The 13,420-nt window shown below is 29.2% G+C and overlaps 1 long non-coding RNA gene across 2 annotated transcripts in view; it reads left to right on the top strand.

The window, feature by feature from the left end:
- LOC135130505 (uncharacterized) overlaps positions 1 to 13,420 on the top strand; it is a 67,051-nt gene that overhangs the window by 19,776 nt on the left and 33,855 nt on the right. The window contains exon 1 of one of the 2 annotated variants that reach the window (XR_010280799.1): positions 12,609 to 13,379. The exons of the other annotated variant lie outside the window; for it this stretch is intronic. This is a non-coding gene — a long non-coding RNA (uncharacterized LOC135130505). Of the gene's footprint in view, positions 1 to 12,608; positions 13,380 to 13,420 lie in introns of those variants that run through there. 2 annotated transcript variants of the gene reach the window in all.

Consider the following 13,420-nt stretch of genomic DNA (forward strand, 5'->3'; position numbering starts at 1 on the left):
AAAATATATAAAAGGTGTACAGCGAACACGTCAAATAAATAAATTAAAGTTGCTGCTGAATTATTTATCAAAATCATATAGGCTGTTGAGAATCAAAATGAAAAGTATCTAAATTTCATAAAATAATGTACCCCTACACTTGTAGTTTATGAATCCGCCCTTAGATTTCCTCCTAGACATCAAAATTTTCGCAATTTTGGTCCAGATACATTTATACATTTTTTCCTGTTTTTCAGAGCCTTCTTTACAACGTACCGTCGAACTTATGCGTCATTTTTGGAACAGCTGTATAATCTACTAAATGATGACTTTGATTTCCGAAAATTCTGTGGTACTTTTAATCTAGTTACCATTATAGATGAATGGTAACTACTATATACTGATGACAATATAACTTAAAAAAAAAAATCAAAAATTACTTCGATCAAACTAAAATAATTAAAAATTCTTCCGAGTTTTTATTTTTGTTAGAAATTAAATCAAACAAAAAAACTACAAACAAAACTTGGCAAAAATACGGCGTATCTCAAATGAACTCTACTTCAAAACTCAACGAAAAACTTAAAAATTGAAGAAAAAAAATACACTTTCGGAAGTCGAAATTTCTATCGATTTGAAATATTAATTTAATTTGCATAAAAAAACCGAAAATTATATACAGGGTGTTCAACGCATTTTCTGTACATTGCTGAATGAAAATTGCTGTGTAATAGAACTCAGCTTACAATTATTGTTTTTAAGATACACCCTCTAATTTTAAGATTGTATAATTTTTCAAAATTTCGAGATTTAATTTTTCGTTTTATCAACTGTTTTTTTCAATTTTTCGCGTGTTCAGATTTAAATTTTCGAATTTTTTGATTTCTGAGTTTCTTTATTTTTAGTTTTTCGTTTCTTCTATTTTTCAAATTTTTGAAATATAAATCTTTCAATTTTTCAACCTTTGAATTTTTCGTCTTCAACTTTTCGGTTTATCAACATTTAAATTTTTAATATTTTAAAAATACCACTTTGCGATTTTTTAATTTTAAATTTCCTAATTTTAGATATTTCTAGGGTATCTTTTTGGTAATTTTTCGATTTTTCACTTCCTCAGTTTTTAATTTTTCGATTTTGCAGCTTTTGAATTGCTCAGTGTTCTTAATTAGTTTATAATTTTTGCATATTTAATTGTTTCAAGTTTCCGAGCTTTCAAATTTCAATTTTTCAATTGTTCAATTTTACAATTTTTAGTCATTTGAATTTTTCATTTTTCAAGGTTGTGATTTTTCAGTTTTACGATTTTACAGTTAGTCGACTTTTCCCATTTTGAGTTGTTCAGTGTTTTTTAACTTTCTTTCCTTACTTTTACTTTTAATTTTTGTTTGGATGTTTTTAATTAGTCGTTGAGGGCTCAAAATCAACTCAGAAACAATAGAAACAGAAAATAAAATTGTTATTATAAATACAAAAATACGGAAACGGAGATTTTTGGAAAAAACAATTAAGTACTGTATCTTACTTACAAAATAAAATAATAAAAAAAAATTTAATCAAAGAAAAAAATACAAAGCTTCGCAAAAATACAACGTATCTCAAATTAATTCTAATCCAAGACTCAAGGACAAACATACAAATTAAAGAAAAAAATACACTTTGGGAAGTCATAATTTCTATAGATTTGAAATATAAATTTAATTTACATAAAAAAAATCGAAAATTGTATACAGGCTGCTCAACGCATTTTCCGTACATTGTTGAATAAAAACTGCAGAGTAATAGAACTCAGCTTTCACTGATTATCTTTTTTAAGATACACTCTATATATTCTAATATTAAGATTTTACAATTTTTCAAAATTTCGAGGTTTAATTTTTTGGTCTTTCAATTTTTGAATATGTTAACTGTTTTTTTTTTATTTTTTTTTTTTTAATATTTTGATTTCAGAGTTTCTTTACTTTTAATTTTTCTTTTGTTCTTATTTGTAGAGTTTTCAAATGTAAATCTTTCAATTTTTCAAGCTTTGATTTTTTCGTCTTTAATTTTACAATTTTTCAGTTTTTCAATTTTTTTATTTTAAATTTCGTAATTTTTCGATCTTTCAGTTTCTTAGTTTTTAATTTTTCGTTTTTTCAACTTTACGATTTTACAATTTTTCGATTTTGCAGCTTTTGAATTGCTCAGTGTTCTTAATTTTTCAAGTTTATAATTTTTGCGTATTTAATTCTGGTTATTGTTCAAGTTTCCGAGATTGCAAATTTTAATTTTTCAATTGTTCAATTTTACAATTTTTAGTCATTTGAATTTCTCATTTTTCAAGGTTGTGATTTTTCAGTTTTACGATTTTATAATTTGTCGATTTTTCCACTTTTGAGTTGTTCAGTGTTCTAATTTTTTAACTCTTCCTTCCCCTACTTTTACTTTTAATTTTTTTGCATCATTTTAATTAGTCATTGAAGGCTCAAAACCCAACTCAGAAACAATAAAAACAAAAAATAAAATTGTTTTGCCCCTGGAAAGTTGTCGAAATTTTCCAAAAATCGAAAAAATTATACAAGAATAAATCCTAAAAATGCGGAAACGGAGTTCGCTTAAAAAATTAAAAGTTCCAGTCTTTAATTTTTTCGAAAAAACAATTACTGGATCTTACTCTATTTTCTGTTCTCTTTCCTTCAATATGTCTTAAAAAAGTAAAAAACCTCAACAACGGTCAAAAAAACATGTACAGTGTTGTTGCTGAATTATTTGTCAAAATTATATAAGCTATTGCGAATCAAAATGAAAATTATCTAAATTTGATAAAACAATGTACTCCTACACTTGTAGTTTATGAATCCTCCTTTAGTTTTCCCCCTAGACATCAAAATTTTCGCAATTTTGTTCCAGGCACTTTTTTCCATTTTTTTCGTCTTCTTCAGAGCCTTTTAATCAACGTACCGTCGAACTTATTAATTTGATTTCCGCATTTTCTGTGGTACTTTTAATCTAGTTATCATTCGAGATGAATGGGTCTACTACTATATACTAATGACAACATAACTTTTTGAAAAAATAAACAAAAATTACTTGTATCAAATTAAAATATTTGAAAATTAAAACACAAAAATTAAAGAAAAAATACACTTTTGGAAGTCAGAATTTCTATAGATTTGAGATATAAATTTAATTTACATAAACAAATAATCGAAAATTATATACAGGATGTTCAACGCATTTTCCGTACATTGCTGAATAAAAATTGCAGTGTAATAGAACTCAGCTTACAATTATTATCTTTACACCTAATAAACTCTAATATTAAGATTTTGCAATTTTTCGAATTTTCGAGATTTAATTTTTTGGTCTTTCAATTTTTAAATATGTTAACCATTTTTTCAATTTTTCGACTGTTCAGATTTAAATTTTCGATTTTTTTTATTTCTGGGTTTTATTTTTTTTTTCATTTCTTCTATTTTTTGAGTTTTCAATTGTAAATCTTTCAATTTTTCAACTTTTGAATTTTTCGTCTTCAATTTTTCGGTTTATCAACATTTAAATTTTTTTTTCAAAAATACGAGTTTGTGATTTTTTAATTTTAAATTTCCTAATTTTACAATTTTTCAGTTTATCAATTTTTTTTTAATTTTCGATTTTTAAATTTCTTTGTTTATAATTTTTCGGTTTTTACATTTTTCACTTCTTAAATTTTTTGAGTTCTCAAATGTCAATATTTCAATGGTTTGCGTTTTGAATTTTTTGTTTCTTCAATTTTTCGTTTTTTGAATTTTCGTTTCTACGATCTTACATTTTTTCGATTTTGTAATTCATAGACATTTTAATTTTTCGATCTTTCAGTTACTCAGTTTTTAATTTTTTTCGTTTTTCAGTTCCTCAACTTTTTATGTTTGGTTTTTTCAACTTTACAATTGTATAATTTTTCGATTTTACAGCTTTTGAATCGCTCAATGTTCTTAATTTTTCAAGTTTATAATTCTTGTATATTTAATTCTGTTTTTCAAGTTTCCGACTTTTCAAATTTTAATTTTTCAATTGTTCAACTTTACATTTTAAATTTCACTTTCCAGTTTTTGGATTTTTCAATTTTATTTTTTCAGTTTTGTTTTTTTACGATTTCACAATTTTTCGATTTTTCCACTTTTGAGTTATTCAGTGTTCCAATTTTTGAACTCTTCGTTTCTTTGTTTTTACTTTTACAATTTTTGGAAAAGTAAACAATGGAAACGAAAAATAAAATTGTTTTGCCTTCGAAAATTTGTCGAAATTTTCCAGAAATCGAAAAATGATACAAAAATAAACCATAAAGTTACGGAAACGGATTTCGCTTAAAAAATTAATATTTCCGGCCTTTAATTTTTTCGAAAAAACAATTACTTCATCTTACTCTATTTTCTGTTCTCTTTCTTTCAATATGTCAGTGTGTCCATTAAATAGTAAAAAATTTCAATAACTATCAATTTAAATTAGAAAATAGCTCAAAGAAAAGAAGAGAACGAAAAACAGAATAACATGGAGTAATAAAATACAGGGTGTTATATTTGAAAAAATTGAAAAAAACGATATTTGAAAATGGTTATAATTATTTTTTTAGTAATCACTCTGTATATTAAAACTCAATTTCATTATAAACCGCAATAAATATGGTGCATTTATTTATCTTTATTTTTATTTTTATATACAAAATATTTTTATTATATGCATTACAAAAAAATTTCAAGAAAATTGGATTAACTTTGCAACATAGTATTTTGAAAGCCTAAGAAGAGGCCAATGAAATAATGTACAAAATTATAGTGTGTTCTATTTAAAAAAAGCAAAGTTATGTGTATTATGTCTCAAAAACAAAACAGTCTGTATAGTTGAAAATAATTTTAATATGAGCTACTCACAAAACCGTATAACTTCAGTCTCTGATTTTTAATTGACTGGCTCGCTTAGTCACTCACCCTGTATATTTATTCAAAAAACACATATCCAAAATATTTCATATCTCCAATGAAATTAATTTTTTGCTTTCCAAAATTATGGATTCCAACTTAAACAGATTACGGAGACCTTGCAATATTTTGAAAATTTCATAAAACTGGATAAACTGTTTGTTAGACAATCCATAAAATGAATCGATCAATAAAAGACATCATATACCACTGTTATGAAACTAAAACGATGTTATGAACGTATTATCTGTTGCTCAGTGCAACAATTCCGCAATAAATTTTCCCTTTGAAGTTTGTGTTTGCATTCTAACCGTATCAGACAGAATACGTTGAAACTATTGAAACATTTCTTTAACTTAATCTACAATCCTCGGTAAGAAAGACAGCTTCTGTCACGGCGACCGGTTTGGGCCGAGACAACACCAGTAGTTTTGATCTCGCTGATTGATACCATTAATTCCCAATGTATATTTTATTTTCGTCATGTGTCACCTTTAAGCTAACCTTGGCATCTAGTTTAATCGCACAGACCACAATCGTCTAATGATAAATCTCGAAAGCCAACAATAAGCAGAGATATTGATCACGATTTTAATACTGTAAATCCAGCCTTAAATTATATTCCATTATTCCGGCTAGTTAGCAGATCTTATCTGGAAGGAAAGGGAAAACTTTTCAAGGTACGTCTCTGTTTTGTCATATTATTGTTCTTTTATTGTCGTTGCAACTCGTCGGCCAACCTGAAATTATATAATGATGAACTTACTGACAACGACTTTACTACTGTTTAATGGGTCGAATCATTAAAGTGATTAATTGGACTCCTTTAAACTGGCTGAATGGTCGGACAGCAGACGTTTGCAATTGAGACAAAAAAAGATGTCAATTAAAAAACTTGTTCAAACCGATAAATACGTTATAGAGCTTTGGAAGTGAAATAAATTAATCTGTTCGAATGGTAGCTAGAGAAACAGGAATGCTACAGAAAAAATTTGTCGATGTCCTGTCGTCAGGCGATGCGTCTCATCAATACTAAGAACTGAGGCGATTTTTTTCGAGCTGGTGGTGGTGCATCGACGCTCCATTCTTTTTCCGCATTTTTAAAAATTCACTTAAATAAGTAACGCGATATTCTTGTCGTGAGGTTTTTTAGCGCTTAAATAACGCAGGTGGATATTCTTATCGGTCAGGTGGCCTTACACTACATAGCCGTATCGCAATTCTTTCCACAATATTCAAGTTAAAATATTAACAGGAATTGCTCTTATTTATCTTTGTTTTACTGCCACATGCCGGCCTGGAATTGCCTTGCCGGGTTTTATAATTGCGCCATAACTTGAGAAATATTTTGTCATTTATCTGCTATATATAACGTATATACGTGTCACATAATTATATGAATACTTCGAAATTTTTAAATTCTAGTGTCGGACGTGTACGATTGAGTCTTAAAGGAACACTAACGGCGACTATAAATTTTACTTTTTAAAATGGGATTTCTACTCTGCCATTCACAACACATTACGAGAAAGGTCGCCACCTTTGTGTCTTTACAAATGTTAGAGATAGTTGGACGTCGACGAAAAGTTTCGGTTTAAATTTAGATATGACAGGAGATTTGTGTGAGATTCTATTGTGAGATTTAAGAATGAGATTTTTATGCGATATTTGAAAAATGAATTTGTTTAAAAAGGTCATCCAGAAAATCGGTGTTTTATTGTTGTCAATATTTGATAAAAATGTCAGACGTGATATTTTGTAAATGAAGTATTATGATTATTGCGGTTACAGTAAAGTCAGCTGTTGGTTGTATGCACCATTTTCAGCATTCACTTTCACCGCGGGGTTTTAGAAAAAAAATTGTACAAACACGGGAGAAAAGCAGTGTTGTACATTGTTAAATTGTATCGTGCACTGTTAATGAAATTTTACTCTTTACTCTTGTAAATCGTGGTGTTTTATGTAATTTATGTGATTTGAATGGCGCATACCTTTTTAGTTTACGCTAATTAGGTTAGTTGTTTACAAGGCGTTAACACTGCATAATGTTTAAATCGTAAAAATCCGTTTCGTAATTTCTATAAACCGTTCTAAGACATTGTTAAATTTATGTAATTGTGAAAGCCATTTAATAAAAATTCCAGCTGTCATTTTTACCGGTTTTTAAAGAAAATTGCATGGTATTGTTTTTTCTGTGTGGGAAACAAAGTTGGTTTAAAATCATCTACAAAGTTATTTACGCCTAACTTTTCTCGTGTCTGAAATAGATACTGCTGAAAATTTAATATAAAAATTGACTAATAAATTAAAATAAAATTTCCTGATTAAAATTGCGTAACTCAAACTCTGTGTCACGTTGCTAAGGACTGTTTGGTGAGCAAAGAGAAAATAATTTAAAACATTCTTGGACCCAAATTTAGAAAACATTTCTTTTAGAGATTGTACCATATTTTAATTCACTATTAAGTACATGAAATGGAATGGACTTATTTTATTTTATCTAGGGTTTACTTCAATTTATAATATTACATAAAACTTAAAAAATGTTCCCGTCGGATTCCCGTTTCGGCGTCGCCGCTTGCTCAAAATCCGAAGAAGCTCCGTCTAGTGACGAGCCACCACCAGGGAACCGTAAACGACTGTGGTATTTTGTTTTTAAATGATATTTTGTTAAGAATTTAAAATAATCTTGAAGTCGCCAGTGCCTTTTTATAAGAATTTATAAGACTTTGGGTCCTGGCGTCTTGTTTTTGAAAGAGACTTTCGGAGCCTCTGATATTTTGTTTTGAGATAAATTGAAAACATCTTGGAAGGCCCGGGTACTTTGTATTCAAACGAATTTGAAAGAATGTAGGTATCCTTAATCTATTTTTAAAATTTGAAAAAATCTTGAGGAAATTTCCAAGAAATTAATAAACCTTGGTGTTTTGTTGTTAAAACAAATTAAAACAATCTCGAGAGCCCTTGTGTTTTGTTTTTGAAACAATTTAAACGAATGCTGAAATATTTTTTTTAATTTAAAAGAATCTCAGAGGGTTGTGTTTTGATTTTGAAAATATTTAAAAGAATATTAAGGTTCTTTATCCTTTTTTTTAAGAATTTTTGGGACCACTGGAACCTTATTATAGACCGAATTTGGATAAATATGGAGATCCGTTATTGTCTTTTTTTTAAGAATTAAAAAGTCTTGAGGAAATTTTGGAAAGAAATTAACAAACTTTGATTTTTTATTTTTCAACAATTTAAAAAAAATGGAGGCTCCTGTTATTTTTTTTTAAGTGATCAAAAAAATTTTTGGGCCTTCTGGTATTCCGTTCTGAAAAAGTTAAAAGAATTTTGAGGTTCCGAGTAGTGTTCTTCTGTAAGATGTTGAAAGGATCTTGAAGTCCCTGTTCCATTTTTTAAAAGAATTTTTACTGGTACCCTTGGTGTTTTGCGTTTGAGTGAGATCTTGGAATCCTCTGGTATTTTGCATTTAGGAAAATGAAAAAAATTTTGGAATCTTTAGTATCTTTTTTAAAGAACTGAAAACAATATAGAGGAAAAAGTTGAAGACCTTTTGCGGCCTCTGTTATTTTATTTTAAAAGAAATTGGAAGAATTTTGGGAACCTAGTTCTTGAAAAAAAAAAAAAATACAAGAATCTTGGAGCTTTTAGTATGTTAGAGAATTTTGAAAAAGATTAATAAACGTTGGTGTTCTGTTTTTGAAACAATTTGAAAGCATCTTGAGGTGATTGCGTTATGTTTTGGCCAAAAATTTAAAAGAATCTTCGAGACCTTTTATTGTTTCGTTTTGCTGAAAGAATTTTTAGTTCCCTGGTAGTGTTTTTTTAAGATTGTGAAAGAATTTTGAAGTGATTTTTCATGGAATCTAAAAGAATATCAATGCCCTTGATGCTTTGTATTTGACTGAGACCTTGGAGGCTTCTGGTATTTTGTTTTGAAAAAAACTGAAGTAGTCCTTTATGTTGTTTTAAAGAATTTAGAAGAATCTAGAGGAAATTTGACTTACTTAGTTGAAAAAAAATTTTTTGATGTTTCTAGTATTTTCTTTTTAAGGATTTAAAAGAAACCTGAAGTCCCAAGTGTCTTTTTTTAAGAATTTAAAAGAATCTAGAGGAAATTTTGAAAGAGTTAAATTCATCTTTACATTTTGTTATTGGAACAATTTGAACAAATTTTCAGGCCTTCTAATGTTTCGTTTTGCAAAAAAAAAATGAACCAATTATAAGAGCCTAGTTTTTTTTAAGATTTCGAGAGAATATTAAAGTCCTTAGTGTTTTTTTTTTTGAGAATTTGAAACAATATTCGGGTTCTTGGTGTTCCGTTTTTGAAAACTGTTGCATTGAAAAAATCTTGAAGACCCTTGTGTTTTGTTTTTGAAAGAATTTAAAAAAATCGTGGGGCCCATAATATTCCGTTTTTGAACAAATTAGAAAAAACTCGAACGCCTCTGGTATTTTATTTTTGAAGAAGATTAAAATGAAAATTTACGTCCCTTGTTTTTTTTTTTCAAAAAGTTGAAAGAATTTTGAGATTTCTAGTATTTTTTAAGAATTTAAAAGAATTTTGAATACTGGGACCTCTGGAACATATTTTGTTTTGGGAGATATTCAAAGAATCTTGGTAGCTCCTGGTACTTTGTTTAAACATGAATTTGAAAGGGTTTTGGAATTCTTACTAGTTTTTTTTAAGAATTTAGAGAAAATTTTTCTTGATGTCTTGTTTTTGGAAGAATCTTGATGGCGCTGTAGAACCTTGTTTCACAACGATTTAAAAAAATCATGAGGTTCTTTCTTGGTGCTATTATTATATTTTACTTTTTTTAATATCTCTAATAAGTAGTTAATGAGATATCGAGGAATACGCGTTTAGTAACTCACCCCGTATATATCACATTTAATTGATTTACTTCGTCATCAAAATGCTGGGATTTTGAGGATTTGAGGTACTTGAGGATTTCGTGATTTGTAGATTTTGAGGAAAATGAGGAACGATTTGACGATTTTGAGAATTTGAGGTTTTGAGGACTGGAGGATTTGAAGATTTGAGAATTTTGAGGGTTTGGAGATTTGATGAATTTGAAGAATTATGAATTTTGAGGATTTGAGATTTTGACGATTTTAGGGATTTGAGGATTTAAGAATTTTGAGAATTTGATGACTTGAAAGTTTGAAGATTTTGAGAATTTAGTGATTTTAGGATTTTGGGGATTTAGTGATTTGAGGATTTTGAAGATTTGACGATTTCAGGATTTAAGGAATGGAGGATTTGAAGATTTTTAGTACTTGAAGATTTTGAAAAATTAAGAATTTTGAGGTTTTAAGGATTTGATGGTTTTGAAGATTTTTACGACCTGAGGATTTTGGATTTTGAACATTTTGAGGTTTTGAGGATTTGAGGATTTTGAGAGTTTGAGGATTTTGAAGATTTGAAGATTTGAGGATGTTGAACATCAAAAGGATTTGCTGATTTTAGGCTTTTGGGAATTTGATAATTTCAGGATATCGAAGATTTTGAGGAGTTGAAAATTTTGAGTGTTATGAGGGTTTGGAGATCTAACAAATTTGAGAATTTTGTGATTGAAAGATTTTGTGGATTATGGGGATTTGGAGATTTGACGATTTTGAGGATTTATGGATTTTGAGAATTTGAGGATTTGAATATTTGATGATTTTGAAGATTTGAGGATGTTGAGCTTTAAGGATTTTGAACATTATGACGGTTCGGAGATTGACGATTTAAGAATTTTGAGGATTTGGTGACCCGAGGATTTTGAGGATTTGAAGATTTTGTAATTTGAGGATTTTGAGGGTTTGGAGATTTAACGATTTTGATGAATTGAGGATTTTGTGGATTTGAGTATTTGAAGATTTGAGTATTTTGATCATAAGAGAATTTTGAGGATTTGAGGATTTAGTGATTTTACGATTTTGGAGATTTGGTGATTTGAGGATTTTGACGATTTGACGATTTAAGTATTTTAGGAATTGAGGACTTGAAAATTTTTAAGACTTGAAAATTTTGAGGATGTAAGAATTTTAAGGTTTTAAAGATCTGACGATTTTGGACATCAAAAGGATTTGGTGATTTAAGGTTTTGGGGATTTGATGATTTCAGGATTTCGAAGATTTTGAGAATTTATGGATTTTGAGAATTTGAGGAGTTGATGATTTTGGGGATTTGAACATTTGAATATTTGATGATTTTGAAGATTTGAGGATTTGGAGCTTTGCGAATTTTGAACATTATGAGGGTTTGGAGATTGACGAGTTTCAGGATTTGGCGTTGTGAGGATTTTGGGGATTTGAGGATTTTGAACATAAGAGTATTATGAGTATTTGAGGATTAGTGATTATAGGATTTTTAGGACTTGGTGATTTGAGGATTTTGAAGATTTGACAATTCTAGAATTTGAGGATTTTGAGACTTTGAAAATTTGAGGATTTGAAGACTTTTAGGACTCGAGGATTTTGAGGATTTGAAGATTTTTGGAAGTGAGGATTTGATGATTCGAGGATTTTAAGGATCTGAGTGTTTCGAGTATTATGAGGGTTTGGAGATTTGACGATTTTGAAGATTTGAGGATTTTATGGTTGAAAGATTTTGTGGATTATGAGGTTTTCGACATTAGACGATTTTGAGGATTTGAGGATTTTGAGGTTCTGAGATTTGAGGATTTGTTGTGAGGTCGTAGAGTTAATTTTAGATACTAATCGAGGTTAAAAAATTTAATCCTGATTAATATAATTAATAATAAACGTATTTTTATGGCTCTGGTACGTACTTGTTCAAAAAATTTTGTAATGACGAAACGTCAACGAGGGTAAATTTCCTATTACGGATTTTTAACACATTCTTTGCAATAATCAGAAGGGCGTTAACTATTGCTTTTAATTAAACAATAATAGTTAATCCAGGACTTTTGTCTTTTTTTGTCTTTTTCATACATAGGTATTTTATATATACAGAGTGTTCCAAAGGTTTGGTTAAAAAGGATAAGATTAATTTATTGTGGACTATTGAAAAAAATCTTTAAACTCATTTAGAGCAACACTTTAAAAGTGTTTTCAAAACTACACCGTATTCCATTTGAAGATTATATACCAAAATTGGGCTTTTTAATCAACAACTATCAAGAAAAAAATGTAAGAATTAAATTTAATAATTATTTTCCGATGTTTTTCAAACCACACGATAATTTATAACATTTTCCAAACTATATTTAAGTAAGGTTTCTGTTCACCCCAGATTTGTCGATTATACTTAGAAATAAGCCTGATGATTATGAAATACAAAGTGTCCCACTTGAATAATATAAGAATATATTCAAAACAAGTTAAAACAGTCTACAAATTTTCTGTACGTTTTTTGAGGCAAGATAATTGAAATTACATAATACACGGAAATATGTTGAAAATTAGACTTAACTTGATGTGTCCTGACGTAATCTAACTACTCAGTTTTTTTTCACTTGTAATATTTTTCCCCTATTTCCCTAAATTATTATTCACTTACGATTGAGTCTGAAAAAAGTTAGCAATCACAAGAGTTTTGTAAATTTAACCAGAATACATCCTATTGTAGAATGTCATTCCTTTTTTCCATTATTTTGAAACGTTTTTATTTATTTAGCTTTAGGATATTTTTTCTGTAAATCTTCTAATAATGTAATGCATTACAGCTTGTTTGCCCGCATTTGCCCCATCAAAATTCCCCGCCCGTCTGCTTCCCCGATAGATCAATCCATGAGGTTTCTCGGCCCGAAATCAATCACATTAACTCGGCCCGATCTTAATTGGTATTAATAGCCTCAAGTCCATCAATATTACGTTCCATCCGAAGAAGTCTCCCAAGTTCAACGTGACGACACCGCTGGCATCTTTATAGCCAACAAAATATACTCAACAACATACATAAGATGTCATCGAAATTTCTTCGTCCGCCATAATTTATCGCGTTATTAATAAGTGTCAGCTTTCTTCATTGTACCAACTTACAAATGGCTGACGATCGATTAAAAAAGTCCGATTGACACCGGCCGTATGTCCCGGTCCAGATGAAAAATATCGTTTTGTGTTGTTGAAATGGCCACAATAAATTTTCAGAGTTTACTATTTCGAGATTAATGAACTTGAGCGAGTCGTTCATTGATGCTCTCTTGAATATCTAACTTCTACGTCACAAAATTCATTTGAATAACATTTGAATACATCGATCTGGTGTAATACTGAACACGAAGAACTTGGCCTAGGTCGGACTGCTCGATAGCGGCACCACGCGAGCGAAGGTACGTAGATTAACTTGTTAGTTTAAAGGTAAAAGAAGGAAATGACGAGGAAAGAGAAAATAAGACATCAAGAGGATCGTAGTTGCAAAGCCCCAGATCTACTAAAAGAACAATGACTTCGCACGATATCAACTGTGAGTGTGGTAAAGATGTCGCAGTTTTGAAAATCTTCCACGTAAGTATGTTTCAGAATTGCTTAATTACCTCCACTCGCAC

The sequence above is a fragment of the Zophobas morio genome, unplaced genomic scaffold (genome assembly GCF_036711695.1).
Source record: "Zophobas morio isolate AGI-343-1 ecotype UQ-CSIRO unplaced genomic scaffold, CSIRO_AGI_Zmor_V1 ptg000017l, whole genome shotgun sequence".
Taxonomy (NCBI): Eukaryota; Metazoa; Arthropoda; class Insecta; order Coleoptera; family Tenebrionidae; genus Zophobas; species Zophobas morio.